Consider the following 15,311-nt stretch of genomic DNA (forward strand, 5'->3'; position numbering starts at 1 on the left):
ATACACTGCTCTGAGGTCTAGGAGATTTCTCTCTGCCCAGAGAATGATCTGTTCTACTCTTGACAGAAGCAACCTGCTGCGAGTCCCGCCCTGTTTTTTAATATAGGAGACTACTGCCCTGTTGTCCAGTAATAGAAGGACTCTCTTGCCTCTGATGTGGGAAGTTAGAGAGGTTAAGGCTAGGAATGCTCCTCTCAACTCCAGGATGTTCGAGACTAGGCTCTCGGCTTGAAAGGACCATCTTCCCTGGACCTCGATTTCCTCGAAATGGGATCTCCACCCTTTTCCGCTGGCATCTGAAGTAATTGTGGTCCAGGAGAGGGAACCCAACTTCCGCGGTTTGGAGAGGTTCTGAAGCTTCGTCTACCAATGAAGACTTCTGTGCATGCATGGTGTTAAGAGGATGGTCTGTGAGAGACATTGTTTCTTCCACTGGTTTAGGAAGCCAGTCTGAAAGTACCTCAGATGCCAAGGTGACATGGCACCATCCGAATGCATGCTGACATTGAACCAATGGGGCTCAAACAGAGAGAAGCTGTCAGGCGGGGGGTTGTGCAAAATCTTGGAAACTCTCTGAATGAGGATCTTCACCTTCTGTATGGGTAATGACACTGTACCCTGACTGGTGTTGAATAATGCTCCAAGATAGATCATCTGCTGGGTAGGCATGAGATGGCTCTTCTGAGTTTATTAACCTCCCTGCCTGGGTCAAAGACTGTAACAAGATGTCCCTCTGTGCAAGAAGGTGACTCTGACTGTCGACGAGCACGAGCATGTCGCCCAGGCAGGGCCGTCTTTAATATTGATTGGGCCCTGGGCAAATATTTTCTTGGGCCCCCCCCCCCCCACCTCCGTTCTTGGGACATACATAAAAATAGCAGATAGACTCAAAATCAGTTTACTGCAGCAGATCATGCAGTGATTACATTTGGTTGCCAGAGGTTACAGTCTATCCTTACTGCTCACAGACTGGTTGCTAGAGGTTAAAATATATTTCTGCTTGCCAATTGGTTGCTAAAGGTTACTGCACATTATTGCTGCTCACTGATTGGTTGCTAGAGATTACAGCGGATCACTACTGTCCACTGATTATTGATTGCTACAGCTAATTGCACAATATTACCACTGACTGTATACAATGCTTACACACACACACGGACCCACAATACTAGTAAGCAACCAATCGCTTAATGAGGATAAATATCTCTAAAATTGCATGGTAATATCTGCTGCTACTTGATGAAAGTAATACATGAAAATAGAATAAGTATAGATCCAAAAATCAATCTATATTTCAGTAGCGCAAAAAGGAGATAATACGATCTCTCCCTCTACCAAACAGTCACTGTAAATTTAATATGATACAATATAAAATTCAATATAAATATACAGTCCTAGTGCAGGAAGTCCTGCATAGAAAAGTCCACCAAAGCAGCATAGAAAGATAGCGAATATCCACACTGATAAGTCCCTTGGGGAATTGGTTGGTGCAAATGTATAGGATCACCTCGACCACCACCACTGTGCTCTGAAGGGGGGAAGGCAATTCACACTCACCAGCTCCTCTGGCTCAGAGACTCTCGTCACTGAGCAAACCAGCCAAGTATCAACCACATCCACTAGGGGCTTTGGAACAGGACCACTGGCAAAGGCTCAGACAGGTGCAATGACATGTAGGGAAAGGAATAGAGCTCCACTAGTGTAATACCGTTTAACACTCACTTTATTCCAGTACACAACATACAATGCACTCACATGTTATCAGTAGAATGACCGCATATATGGAGGTGTACACCCATCGGGATCCGTGTCCAGACTCCGCGCCGTGGACCGCGCACCTTCCGGGTGGTCAGACTCCTTGTACACTAGATTAGGTTACGCCGCCTGGCCACCCCCCGACGCGTTTCGTACTTCCGACTTCCTCACGGGGGCGTGGCCACGGCGGTATGGCAGCAAACTAAATACCTCAGACTCTCCGCCCATCCGGGCGGGGTCGTGGTGTACGTGATCTATCATTGGTGATGCACTTCCTGTTCCGGACGGTCACCTGACTCAGCAGACGCGGTTGCCAAGCAACCTCGACTCCTGTGAACATCGGCCGTATTACCCTCGCACCCGCTCCCGGAACCGACACTACACATCCCTTGATGCGCCCCTATAGCTCACCGACTACCAGACTGGGGGAAATTGTTAACTCGGGCAGCTGGGTGCCACAAATGAGCAGGGAGAGTGCACCACACAATGAGCTATGCTGCACTTCACAACTACTGGCGAACTCACCACCATATAGTGTTACCGTGAATACACAGAATAAACAGCAATAGTGTTCCTGTTGTCACTATAAATCAGAACAACAAGCCACATAAAATATCACGCAACAAATTAAAACTGAGGTATGACTCAGTAAAATAGACAATAAACAATTGTTGCACAAAATATAAGATCACCAATAGAAAGTTCAGAAAATACTAAATAACTTTCCAGATATCTAAAACGAATGAAATGGCCTAAAATGACCATAAAATCAATTCTAAAATCATAACAGCAGAAATCTTCGAATAAATATTAATGTTAAAATTCAATATAAAATTAATATTAAAAATCAACATCAACATTAAAATTATTATTAAAAAAAAAAAAACTATTGTTAAAAATCACTGATAAAACAATTCAAGTCCAGTTCGATGTTCAAGCCAATCGGGCTGAGAGATTGGGTCATATATATCCATTTTGTTTCGCACTTGGATAACTCTCTCACCCAATTGGCCCCTCTCCATGATGGTGTAACACGCTCTATGCCCCAAAATTGAAGACAACTGGGGTCACGTTGGTGGTGTGACCGAAAGTGGGCCGGCACACTATGTTCTTTTTTGCCTTTAATAATGTTAGTAATGTGCTCACCCACCCTTATGCTTAAGGTATGTTTCGTACGACCAATATATATTAATTGGCAAGGACACATCAATGCGTAAACCACATGCGTGGTATCGCACGTAATTAGAGGTTTAATGTCAAACTCCTTGTCAATGGCCTGTACATGAAAGGAATTCCGTCTCCTCAAATTTGCAGCAGTAAAGGAGCACGTCCTGCACCTTCCACACATATGGAACCCTCGCCGTCCTGGGAAAAAGGATGTGTTCGGCGCATCCAGCACCTTTTTTACCACCCTATCACCGAAATTCGGAGCTTTCCGATAGATAAAGTTTGGAATTTCCGGCAGGACAGGGCCCAGTGTAGCATCCATGCACAGAACATGCCAATGGGATTTAAATATAGCCTCTACTTTTTTATAGTCCTCCGAGTAATCGGATAAGAAACTCCATTGTTTGTCATCCGATTCTTTTTGGGGCCTGGTAATATTCTGCAAACATGTAGATCTAGGAATATCTAGAATATTCTTTATCTCATTGTCCAAGGTCTCTTCTTTGTACCCCTTCTGGACAAACCTTTCCTTTAATACCCCAGCTTGGGACACAAAATCCTCATCAAATGTGCAATTGCGTCTCACTCGCATAAATTGCCCGCGTGGGATGTTGCGTAACCAGTTCGGGTGGTGGCCACTCTGTATTGATAAATAACTATTCCTGTCGGTAGCTTTAAAGAAGACAGTTGTAGTTAGCTTCCCCATCACTTTTTTAATGTTCACATCCAAAAAGTGGATTTCCGATTGACTCCAATGGAAATCCAATTGGATGTTATTGGTGTTATTGTTCAGATGACTCATGAACTCGACTAAAGACTGTACAGTGTCGTTCCAAATAAATATGATGTCATCAATAAACCTACGATAATAGAGTAGGGCCGGCTTCTCTCTACTAAAAATATACTTATCTTCCCATTCTACCATGAAGAGGTTGGAGAGGCTGGGAGTGAACTTCGCTCCCATAGCCACGCCCCTCTTCTGGCTATAAAAGCTTTGCTGATACCAAAAATAGTTATGTCCTAGACAGAAGTCTAGGGCATTATGAATGAACACCTTCTGGTCAAATGGCAAGTCATCCCGCTTACTCAAAGCCCAATTCAATGCTAGTAGGGCATCATCATGTTGGATGATGGTATAGAGGGACGACACGTCCGCCGTCACTAGAAAGGCGGACGAGTCGTCCCCCAAAGACACATCACCCAAAGACATGAGCAAATCCTTGGTGTCCTTTAGATAAGCTTTTGTGCTCCTCACACTGGGTTGCAGGAAGGTATCCAAGTATTGACCCAATCTTGCACTCACTGATCCAATGCCGTTTACTATTGGGCGCGGCGGGGGGCATGCCGGGTCTTTGTGGACCTTTGGGAGAGTATAAACAATAGGTATGCGGCAAGCACTAAGTATCAAGTAATTTTTCTCTTTCCTGGTTAGTACATGCTTTTTATAACCTTGGTTAACCAAGGCTTTCAGGTCAGTTTCATAGTCACCTGTCGGATCCTTGGGCAATAACCTATATGTGGTCTTATCTGCCAGCATCTCCCATAGTTGTTTGTGATACAACTCCTGATCCATTATGACCACTCCGCCACCCTTGTCTGCCGGTCGGATAATAATATCCTTCCGTTCTTCAAGGGCATCTAGACCTTCCTGTATGTGCATACTTTTTCTTTTTACTGAATGGTCAATAGGGAGTGTTTGGAGATCCCTCAGAACCAAGTTCTTGAAAACATTCACTGACTGGTTGTTCCTTACTGGGGGATTCCAAAATGATTTGTTCCGCAAACCACTGTTAATCACTCCATTAGCACTAACATTGCTTATAGATGTAATGGGGCTATTGATAAGGTATTTTTTAATATTCAACTTACGTATGTACTTGTGAGTATCGATATACGTGTTGAATTTTTTGATGGTACGTCTAGGGGCACATTTAAGACCTTGGTCTAAGACATACAGCTCCTTATCAGATAAACTTGCTGAACTGATATTATAAATCCCCTGACCTATCGTTACCTTCTTCTTTTTCTGGAATTGGATTTGTCTTCCCGCTCTAACTCCTCGTTGTGGCTTGTATTTGGGTTTGTGTTTCCACGGTAATCTTCTTGGTAGCCTCTGGGTTGGGGCCGGTGTCGACCTCTCCCCCTGCCCCTCCCTAAAAAAGGTTGGTTTCCGGGGGGTCTCTCCTACATAGTTACAAAGCCCACTCAATGATTGTAAGTAGTAGTAGTGGTTCACATGGGAGTTCCCTCTCGTGTTGCCCCCATTTTTGCCACGGGTATTACCCCTTCCCTTATTCTGTCCCCTTCTTGGGGGACCGGTCCACCGTTGTGCACCGAGGGGAGTTCCCGGCTGGGCACCTAGTCTATTGTTCGCAATGGGGGTTCTGGGTTCCCCCAAAAGCGATGATTCCACAGGTGGACCCACAGACGAATCTCTTATAGGAACTGTAGGTGTAGGTTTGATATTTCCTACATTACTCAGGTCAGCTTGCCAACAGTATACCTGATTGGATTTGAAGTCTTTTAAACCCCTATTAAATTTCTTAACTTTTTTCTGTTGCGTTTCTTTATCAATTTTGTCTAATTTGGACTTGGTTTTCTCATTAAAATCCTTAATTTCTGCTGTTTCCTGAACTTTCTCAATTTTTTTCTGTAACTCTATAATTTGGTTATTAATGATCTCCATTTTTCGTTTTTTCCTTTTCAGGATTAAAGTTTGTAATCCTATACCTGCTTGGTGAAAGAGTACCATTCCTTAATGGACTCTTCATCCGTAAGACCATCCTGGGGGGCAACTGTTAACTTCATGTACAAGGGATATAGTTGTTTAATATACTGCCATCTTGTGGTCATTTCGGTTACTGCATCTTTTTCAGTGTTCCCTCCTATTCTATGATGTATTTCCCCTTCCTGTTTAGTTAGTGTGGAGGAGAAAATAAAGTACTGAGTGCAGAACCACGTCGTGTCTGTGGAGTTTATCATTGGTAGCAGAGGATGGTTTCCAACTATAGAGTACCACCTAAGTTTGACGAAATCAGACCATACGAGTGCTGGAAAAATGAAATTAGTATTTGGAAACTTGTTACGGATTTGGACAAGAAGAAGCAGGCACTAGCGGTGGTGTTAGGGCTCGAGGGGCGAGCCAGAGAGACCGCTTTGGAAATACCCGCGAGCGATCTGAATGAAGACAATGGTATGGAAACCTTGTTAGCTAAGCTGGACTCTGTATTCTTGAGAGAAGAAAAAGACCACGCTTATGAAGCGTACTCTCATTTCGACTCGATTTCCAAAGACAGCGCGATGTCCATGGCAGACTACATCATAGACTTTGAGCAGAGATACAACCGCAATAAGAAATACAACATGACCTTGCCTGACGCTGTGTTAGCGTTTAAACTACTGGACACGGCTTGTCTTGAAGAGAAGAGTAGGCAGCTAGCACTTACAGCGTGCACGGATTTAACATTTGCATCCATGAAGTCAGCGTTAAAACGGATTTTCGGAGGAAAAACCAGTGGAGCAAGTGGAGGCAGCTTGACTCAAGATGCAGCGTTTTTCACGGAGCAGAGGCCACCAGGTAAATTCAGACGGAACAACAGCCAGTCACAGAATAGACAGTGGCAGCCACAGCAAGGTACAAACCCGCTCGACAAATATGGTAAGCGAACAAAATGCGTAATTTGTCAGAGCACGTACCATTGGGCCAAAGACTGTCCTCATCAGAGAAATGAAGTAAAGCTAGCAGAAGATGAAAATGTCGAAGAGTGTAACAAGAGTGTAAACGGTATTACACTAGTGGAGCTCTATTCCTTTCCCTACATGTCATTGCACCTGTCTGAGCCTTTGCCAGTGGTCCTGTTCCGAAGCCCCTAGTGGATGTGGTGGATACTTGGCTGGTTTGCTCAGTGACGAGAGTCTCTGAGCCAGAGGAGCTGGTGAGTGTGAATTGCCTTCCCCCCTTCAGAGCACAGTGGTGGTGGTCGAGGTGATCCTATACATTTGCACCAACCAATTCCCCAAGGGACTTATCAGTGTGGATATTCGCTATCTTTCTATGCTGCTTTGGTGGACTTTTCTATGCAGGACTTCCTGCACTAGGACTGTATATTTATATTGAATTTTATATTGTATCATATTAAATTTACAGTGACTGTTTGGTAGAGGGAGAGATCGTATTATCTCCTTTTTGCGCTACTGGAATATAGTTTGATTTTTGCATCTATACTTCTATTTTCATGTATTACCACTGACTGACTGAGCAGTGGAGCAATCCCAAATAATTGCGCAAGTAAAGCGGCACATTAATACACATACTACAGGAGAGGGTCAGAGATTGTAAACATACTACAGGAGAGCCTCAGAGACTGCAGACATACTACAGAAGATGGTCAGAGACTGCAGACATACTACAGGAGACAGTCTGGGACTGCAGATATGGTACAAGCGACGGTCAGAGGCCGCGGACATGGTACAGGAGGGGGGTCAGAGGCTGCGGACATGGTACAGGAGGGGGGTCAGAGGCTGCGGACATGGTACAGGAGAGGGTCAGAGACTGCGGACATGGTACAGGAGAGGGTCAGAGACTGCGGAAATGGTACAGGAGAGGGTCAGAGACTGCGGACATGGTACAGGAGGGGGGTCAGAGACTACGGACATGGTACAGGAGGGGGGTCAGAGACTACGGACATGGTACAGGAGGGGGGTCAGAGACTGCGGACATGGTACAGGAGGGGGGTCAGAGACTGCGGACATGGTACAGGAGAGGGTCAGAGACTGCGGACATGGTACAGGAGAGGGTCAGAGACTGCGGACATGGTACAGGAGAGGGTCAGAGACTTCGGACATGGTACAGGAGAGGGTCAGAGACTGCGGACATGGTACAGGAGGGGGGTCAGAGGCTGCGGACATGGAACAGGAGGGGGGTCAGAGGCTGCGGACATGGTACAGGAGGGGGGTCAGAGGCTGCGGACATGGAACAGGAGGGGGGTCAGAGGCTGCGGACATTGGACAGGAGGGGGGTCAGAGGCTGCGGACATGGTACAGGAGGGGGGGTCAGAGACTGCAGACATGGTACAGGAGAGGGTCAGAGGCTGCGGACATGGTACAGGAGGGGGGTCAGAGGCTGCGGACATGGTACAGGAGGGGGGTCAGAGGCTGCGGACATGGTACAGGAGGGGGGTCAGAGCCTGCGGACATGGTACAGGAGGGGGGGTCAGAGGCTGCGGACATGGTACAGGAGGGGGGTCAGAGGCTGCGGACATGGTACAGGAGGGGGATCAGAGGCTGCAGACATGGTACAGGAGGGGGGTCAGAGGCTGCGGACATGGTACAGGAGGGGGGGGTCAGAGGCTGCGGACATGGTAAAGGAGAGGGTCAGAGACTGCGGACATAGTACAGGAGAGGGTAAGAGACTGCGGACATGGTACAGGAGAGGGTCAGAGGCTGCGGACATGGTACAGGAGGGGGGTCAGAGACTGCGGACATGGTACAGGAGGGGGGTCAGAGACTGCGGACATGGTACAGGAGGGGGGGTCAGAGGCTACGAACATGGTACAGGAGAGGGTCAGAGACTGCGGACATGGTACAGGAGAGGGTCAGAGACTTCGGACATGGTACAGGAGAGGGTCAGAGACTGCGGACATGGAACAGGAGGGGGGGTCAGAGGCTGCGGACATGGTACAGGAGGGGGGTCAGAGGCTGCAGACATGGAACAGGAGGGGGGTCAGAGGCTGCGGACATGGTACAGGAGGGGGGTCAGAGGCTGCAGACATGGGACAGGAGGGGGGGTCAGAGGCTGCGGACATGGTACAGGAGAGGGTCAGAGACTGCGGACATTGTACAGGAGGGGGGTCAGAGGCTGCGGACATGGAACAGGAGGGGGGTCAGAGGCTGCGGACATGGTACAGGAGGGGGGTCAGAGGCTGCGGACATGGTACAGGAGGGGGGGATCAGAGGCTGCGGACATGGTACAGGAGAGGGTCAGAGACTGCGGACATAGTACAGGAGAGGGTCAGAGACTGCGGACATGGTACAGGAGAGGGTCAGAGGCTGCGGACATGGTACAGGAGGGGGGTCAGAGACTGCGGACATGGTACAGGAGGGGGGTCAGAGACTGCGGACATGGTACAGGAGGGGGGGGTCAGAGGCTACGAACATGGTACAGGAGAGGGTCAGAGACTGCGGACATGGTACAGGAGAGGGTCAGAGACTGCGGACATGGTACAGGAGAGGGTCAGAGATTGCGGACATGGTACAGGAGGGGGGTCAGAGGCTGCGGACATGGAACAGGAGGGGGGGTCAGAGGCTGCGGACATGGTACAGGAGGGGGGTCAGAGGCTGCAGACATGGAACAGGAGGGGGGTCAGAGGCTGCGGACATGGTACAGGAGGGGGGTCAGAGGCTGCAGACATGGGACAGGAGGGGGGGTCAGAGGCTGCGGACATTGGACAGGAGGGGGGTCAGAGGCTGCGGACATGGTACAGGAGGGGGGGTCAGAGACTGCAGACATGGTACCGGAGGGGGGTCAGAGAATGCGGACATGGTACAGGAGGGGGGTCAGAGACTGCGGACATGGTACAGGAGGGGGGTCAGAGACTGCGGACATGGTACAGGAGGGGGGTCAGAGACTGCGGACATGGTACAGGAGGGGGGTCAGAGACTGCGGACATGGTACAGGAGGGTTGTCAGAGGCTGCGGACATGGTACAGGAGAGGGTCAGAGACTGCGGACATGGTACAGGAGAGGGTCAGAGACTGCGGACATGGTACAGGAGGGGGGGTCAGAGACTGCGGCATAGTACAGGAGAGGGTCAGAGGCTGCGGACATAGTACAGGAGGGGGGTCAGAGGCTGCAGACATGGAACAGGAGGGGGGTCAGAGGCTGCGGACATGGTACAGGAGGGGGGTCAGAGGCTGCGGACATGGAACAGGAGGGAGGTCAGAGGCTGCGGACATGGTACAGGAGGGGGGTCAGAGGCTGCGGACATGGTACAGGAGGGGGGTCAGAGGCTGCGGACATGGTACAGGAGGGGGGGTCAGAGGCTGCGGACATGGTACAGGAGGGGGGTCAGACGCTGCGGACATGGAACAGGAGGGGGGTCAGAGGCTGCGGACATGGTACAGGAGGGGGGTCAGAGGCTGCGGACATGGAACAGGAGGGGGGTCAGAGGCTGCGGACATGGTACAGGAGAAGGGTCAGAGGCTGCAGACATGGAACAGGAGGGGGGTCAGAGGCTGCGGACATTGGACAGGAGGGGGGTCAGAGGCTGCGGACATGGTACAGGAGAGGGTCAGAGACTGCGGACATGGTACAGGAGAGGGTCAGAGACTGCGGACATGGTACAGGAGAGGGTCAGAGACTGCGGACATGGTACAGGAGAGGGTCAGAGGCTGCGGACATGGTACAGGAGGGGGGTCAGAGGCTGCGGACATGGTACAGGAGAAGGGTCAGAGGCTGCAGACATGGAACAGGAGGGGGGTCAGAGGCTGCGGACATTGGACAGGAGGGGGGTCAGAGGCTGCGGACATGGTACAGGAGAGGGTCAGAGACTGCGGACATGGTACAGGAGAGGGTCAGAGACTGCGGACATGGTACAGGAGAGGGTCAGAGACTGCGGACATGGTACAGGAGAGGGTCAGAGGCTGCGGACATGGTACAGGAGGGGGGTCAGAGACTGCAGACATGGTACAGGAGGGGGGTCAGAGGCTGCAGACATGGTACAGGAGGGGGGTCAGAGGCTGCGAACATGGTACAGGAGGGGGGGGGTCAGAGGCTGCGGACATGGTACAGGAGAGGGTCAGAGACTGCGGACATGGTACAGGAGGGGGGGGTCAGAGACTGCGGACATTGGACAGGAGGGGGGTCAGAGGCTGCAGACATGGTACAGGAGGGGGGGGTCAGAGACTGCAGACATGGTACCGGAGGGGGGTCAGAGACTGCGGACATGGTACAGGAGGGGGGGTCAGAGACTGCGGCATAGTACAGGAGAGGGTCAGAAGCTGCGGACATGGTACAGGAGGGGGTCAGAGACTGCGGACATGGTACAGGAGGGGGGTCAGAGACTGCGGACATGGTACAGGAAGGGGGGTCAGAGGCTACGGACATGGTACAGGAGAGGGTCAGAGACTGCGGACATGGTACAGGAGAGGGTCAGAGACTGCGGACATGGTACAGGAGAGGGTCAGAGACTGCGGACATGGTACAGGAGGGGGGTCAGAGGCTGCGGACATGGAACAGGAGGGGGGTCAGAGGCTGCCGACATGGTACAGGAGGGGGGTCAGAGGCTGCGGACATGGTACAGGAGGGGGGTCAGAGGCTGCGGACATGGAACAGGAGGGGGGTCAGAGGCTGCGTACATTGGACAGGAGGGGGGTCAGAGGCTGCGGACATGGTACAGGAGGGGGGGGTCAGAGACTGCAGACATGGTACCGGAGGGGGGTCAGAGACTGCGGACATGGTACAGGAGGGGGGGTCAGAGACTGCGGCATAGTACAGGAGAGGGTCAGAGGCCGCGGACATGGTACAGGAGGGGGGTCAGAGGCTGCGGACATGGTACAGGAGGGGGGGTCAGAGCCTGAGGACATGGTACAGGAGGGGGGGTCAGAGGCTGCGGACATGGTACAGGAGGGGGGGTCAGAGGCTGCGGACATTGGACAGGAGGGGGGTCAGAGGCTGCAGACATGGTACAGGAGGGGGGGGTCAGAGACTGCAGACATGGTACCGGAGGGGGGTCAGAGACTGCGGACATGGTACAGGAGGGGGGGTCAGAGACTGCGGCATAGTACAGGAGAGGGTCAGAAGCTGCGGACATGGTACAGGAGGGGGTCAGAGACTGCGGACATGGTACAGGAGGGGGGTCAGAGACTGCGGACATGGTACAGGAGGGTTGTCAGAGGCTGCGGACATGGTACAGGAGAGGGTCAGAGACTGCGGACATGGTACAGGAGAGGGTCAGAGACTTCGGACATGGTACAGGAGAGGGTCAGAGACTGCGGACATGGTACAGGAGGGGGGTCAGAGGCTGTGGACATGGAACAGGAGGGGGGTCAGAGGCTGCGGACATGGAACAGGAGGGGGGTCAGAGGCTGCGGACATGGAACAGGAGGGGGGTCAGAGGCTGCGGACATGGTACAGGAGGGGGGTCAGAGGCTGCAGACATGGAACAGGAGGGGGGTCAGAGGCTGCGGACATTGGACAGGAGGGGGGTCAGAGGCTGCGGACATGGTACAGGAGGGGGGGGGGTCAGAGACTGCAGACATGGAACAGGAGGGGGGTCAGAGGCTGCAGACATGGATCAGGAGGGGGGTCAGAGGCTGCGGACATGGTACAGGAGGGGGGTCAGAGGCTGCGGACATGGAACAGGAGGGGGGTCAGAGGCTGTGGACATGGTACAGGAGGGGGGTCAGAGGCTGCGGACATGGTACAGGAGGGGGGTCAGAGGCTGCGGACATGGTACAGGAGGGGGGTCAGAGGCTGTGGACATGGTACAGGAGGGGGGTCAGAGGCTGCAGACATGGAACAGGAGGGGGGTCAGAGGCTGCGGACATTGGACAGGAGGGGGGTCAGAGGCTGCGGACATGGTACAGGAGGGGGGGATCAGAGACTGCAGACATGGTACCGGAGGGGGGTCAGAGACTGCGGACATGGTACAGGAGGGGGGGGTCAGAGACTGCGGCATAGTACAGGAGAGGGTCAGAGGCTGCGGACATGGTACAGGAGGGGGGTCAGAGGCTGCGGACATGGTACAGGAGGGGGGGTCAGAGGCTGCGGACATGGTACAGGAGGGGGGGTCAGAGCCTGCGGACATGGTACAGGAGGGGGGGTCAGAGGCTGCGGACATGGTACAGGAGGGGGGGTCAGAGGCTGCAGACATGTGGTCAGAGGCTGCAGACATGGTACAGGAGGGGGGTCAGAGGCTGCGGACATGGTACAGGAGGGGGGGGGTCAGAGGCTGCGGACATGGTACAGGAGAGGGTCAGAGACTGCGGACATAGTACAGGAGAGGGTCAGAGACTGCGGACATGGTACAGGAGAGGGTCAGAGGCTGCGGACATGGTACAGGTGGGGGGTCAGAGACTGCGGACATGGTACAGGAGGGGGGTCAGAGACTGCAGACATGGTACAGGAGGGGGGGTCAGAGGCTACGGACATGGTACAGGAGAGGGTCAGAGACTGCGGACATGGTACAGGAGAGGGTCAGAGACTGCGGACATGGTACAGGAGGGGGGTCAGAGGCTGCGGACATGGTACAGGAGGGGGGTCACAGGCTGCGGACATGGAACAGGAGGGGGGTCAGAGGCTGCGGACATGGTACAGGAGGGGGGTCAGAGGCTGCAGACATGGAACAGGAGGGGGGTCAGAGGCTGCGGACATGGTACAGGAGGGGGTTCAGAGGCTGCAGACATGGGACAGGAGGGGGGTCAGAGGCTGCGGACATTGGACAGGAGGGGGGTCAGAGGCTGCGGACATGGTACAGGAGGGGGGGGTCAGAGACTGCAGACATGGTACAGGAGGGGGGGTCAGAGACTGCGGCATAGTACAGGAGAGGGTCAGAGGCTGCGGACATGGTACAGGAGGGGGGTCAGAGACTGCGGACATGGTACAGGAGGGGGGTCAGAGACTGCGGACATGGTACAGGAGGGTTGTCAGAGGCTGCGGACATGGTGCAGGAGAGGGTCAGAGACTGCGGACATTGTACAGGAGAGGGTCAGAGACTTCGGATATGGTACAGGAGAGGGTCAGAGACTGCGGACATGGTACAGGAGGGGGGTCAGAGGCTGGGGACATGGTACAGGAGGGGGGTCAGAGGCTGCGGACATGGAACAGGAGGGGGGTCAGAGGCTGCGGACATGGAACAGGAAGGGGGTCAGAGGCTGCGGACATGGTACAGGAGGGAGGTCAGAGGCTGCAGACATGGAACAGGAGGGGGGTCAGAGGCTGCGGAAATTGGACAGGAGGGGGGTTAGAGGCTGCGGACATGGTACAGGAGGGGGGGTCAGAGACTGCAGACATGGTACCGGAGGGGGGTCAGAGACTGCGGACATGGTACAGGAGGGGGGGTCAGAGACTGCGGCATAGTACAGGAGAGGGTCAGAGGTTGCGGACATGGTACAAGAGGGGGGTCAGAGGCTGCAGACATGGAACAGGAGGGGGGTCAGAGGCTGCGGACATGGTACAGAAGGGGGGGTCAGAGGCTGCGGACATGGAACAGGAGGGGGGTCAGAGGCTGCGGACATGGTACAGGAGGGGGGTCAGAGGCTGCGGACATGGTACAGGAGGGGGGTCAGAGGCTGCGGACATGGTACAGGAGGGGGGTCAGAGGCTGCGGACATGGTACAGGAGGGGGGTCAGAGGCTGCGGACATGGAACAGGAGGGGGGTCAGAGGCTGCGGACATGGAACAGGAGGGGGGTCAGAGGCTGCGGACATGGTACAGGAGGGGGGTTAGAGGCTGCAGACATGGAACAGGAGGGGGGTCAGAGGCTGCGGACATTGGACAGGAGGGGGGTCAGAGGCTGCGGACATGGTACAGGAGGGGGGGGTCAGAGACTGCAGACATGGTACCTGAGGGGGGTCAGAGACTGCGGACATGGTACAGGAGGGGGGGTCAGAGACTGCGGCATAGTACAGGAGAGGGTCAGAGGTTGCGGACATGGTACAGGAGGGGGGTCAGAGGCTGCAGACATGGAACAGTAGGGGGGTCAGAGGCTGCGGACATGGAACAGGAGGGGGGTCAGAGGCTGCGGACATGGTACAGGAGGGGGGTCAGAGGCTGCGGACATGGTACAGGAGGGGGGTCAGAGGCTGCGGACATGGTACAGGAGGGGGGTCAGAGGCTGCGGACATGGTACAGGAGGGGGGTCAGAGGCTGCGGACATGGAACAGGAGGGGGGTCAGAGGCTGCGGACATGGAACAGGAGGGGGGTCAGAGGCTGCGGACATGGTACAGGAGGGGGGTTAGAGGCTGCAGACATGGAACAGGAGGGGGGTCAGAGGCTGCGGACATTGGACAGGAGGGGGGTCAGAGGCTGCGGACATGGCACAGGAGGGGGGGGTCAGAGACTGCAGACATGGTACCTGAGGGGGGTCAGAGACTGCGGACATGGTACAGGAGGGGGGGTCAGAGACTGCGGACAAGGTACAGGAGGGGGGTCAGAGGCTGCAGACATGGAACAGTAGGGGGGTCAGAGGCTGCGGACATGGTACAGGAGGGGGGTCAGAGGCTGCGGACATGGAACAGGAGGGGGGTCAGAGGCTGCGGACATGGTACAGGAGGGGGGTCAGAGGCTGCAGACATGGTACAGGAGGGGGGTCAGAGGCTGCGGACATGGTACAGGAGGGGGTTTAGAGGCTGCGGACATGGTACAGGAGGGGGGTCAGAGGCTGCGGACA

This window comes from Pelophylax lessonae (genome assembly GCF_965119305.1).
Source record: "Pelophylax lessonae genome assembly, chromosome: 6".
NCBI classification, from domain to species: Eukaryota; Metazoa; Chordata; class Amphibia; order Anura; family Ranidae; genus Pelophylax; species Pelophylax lessonae.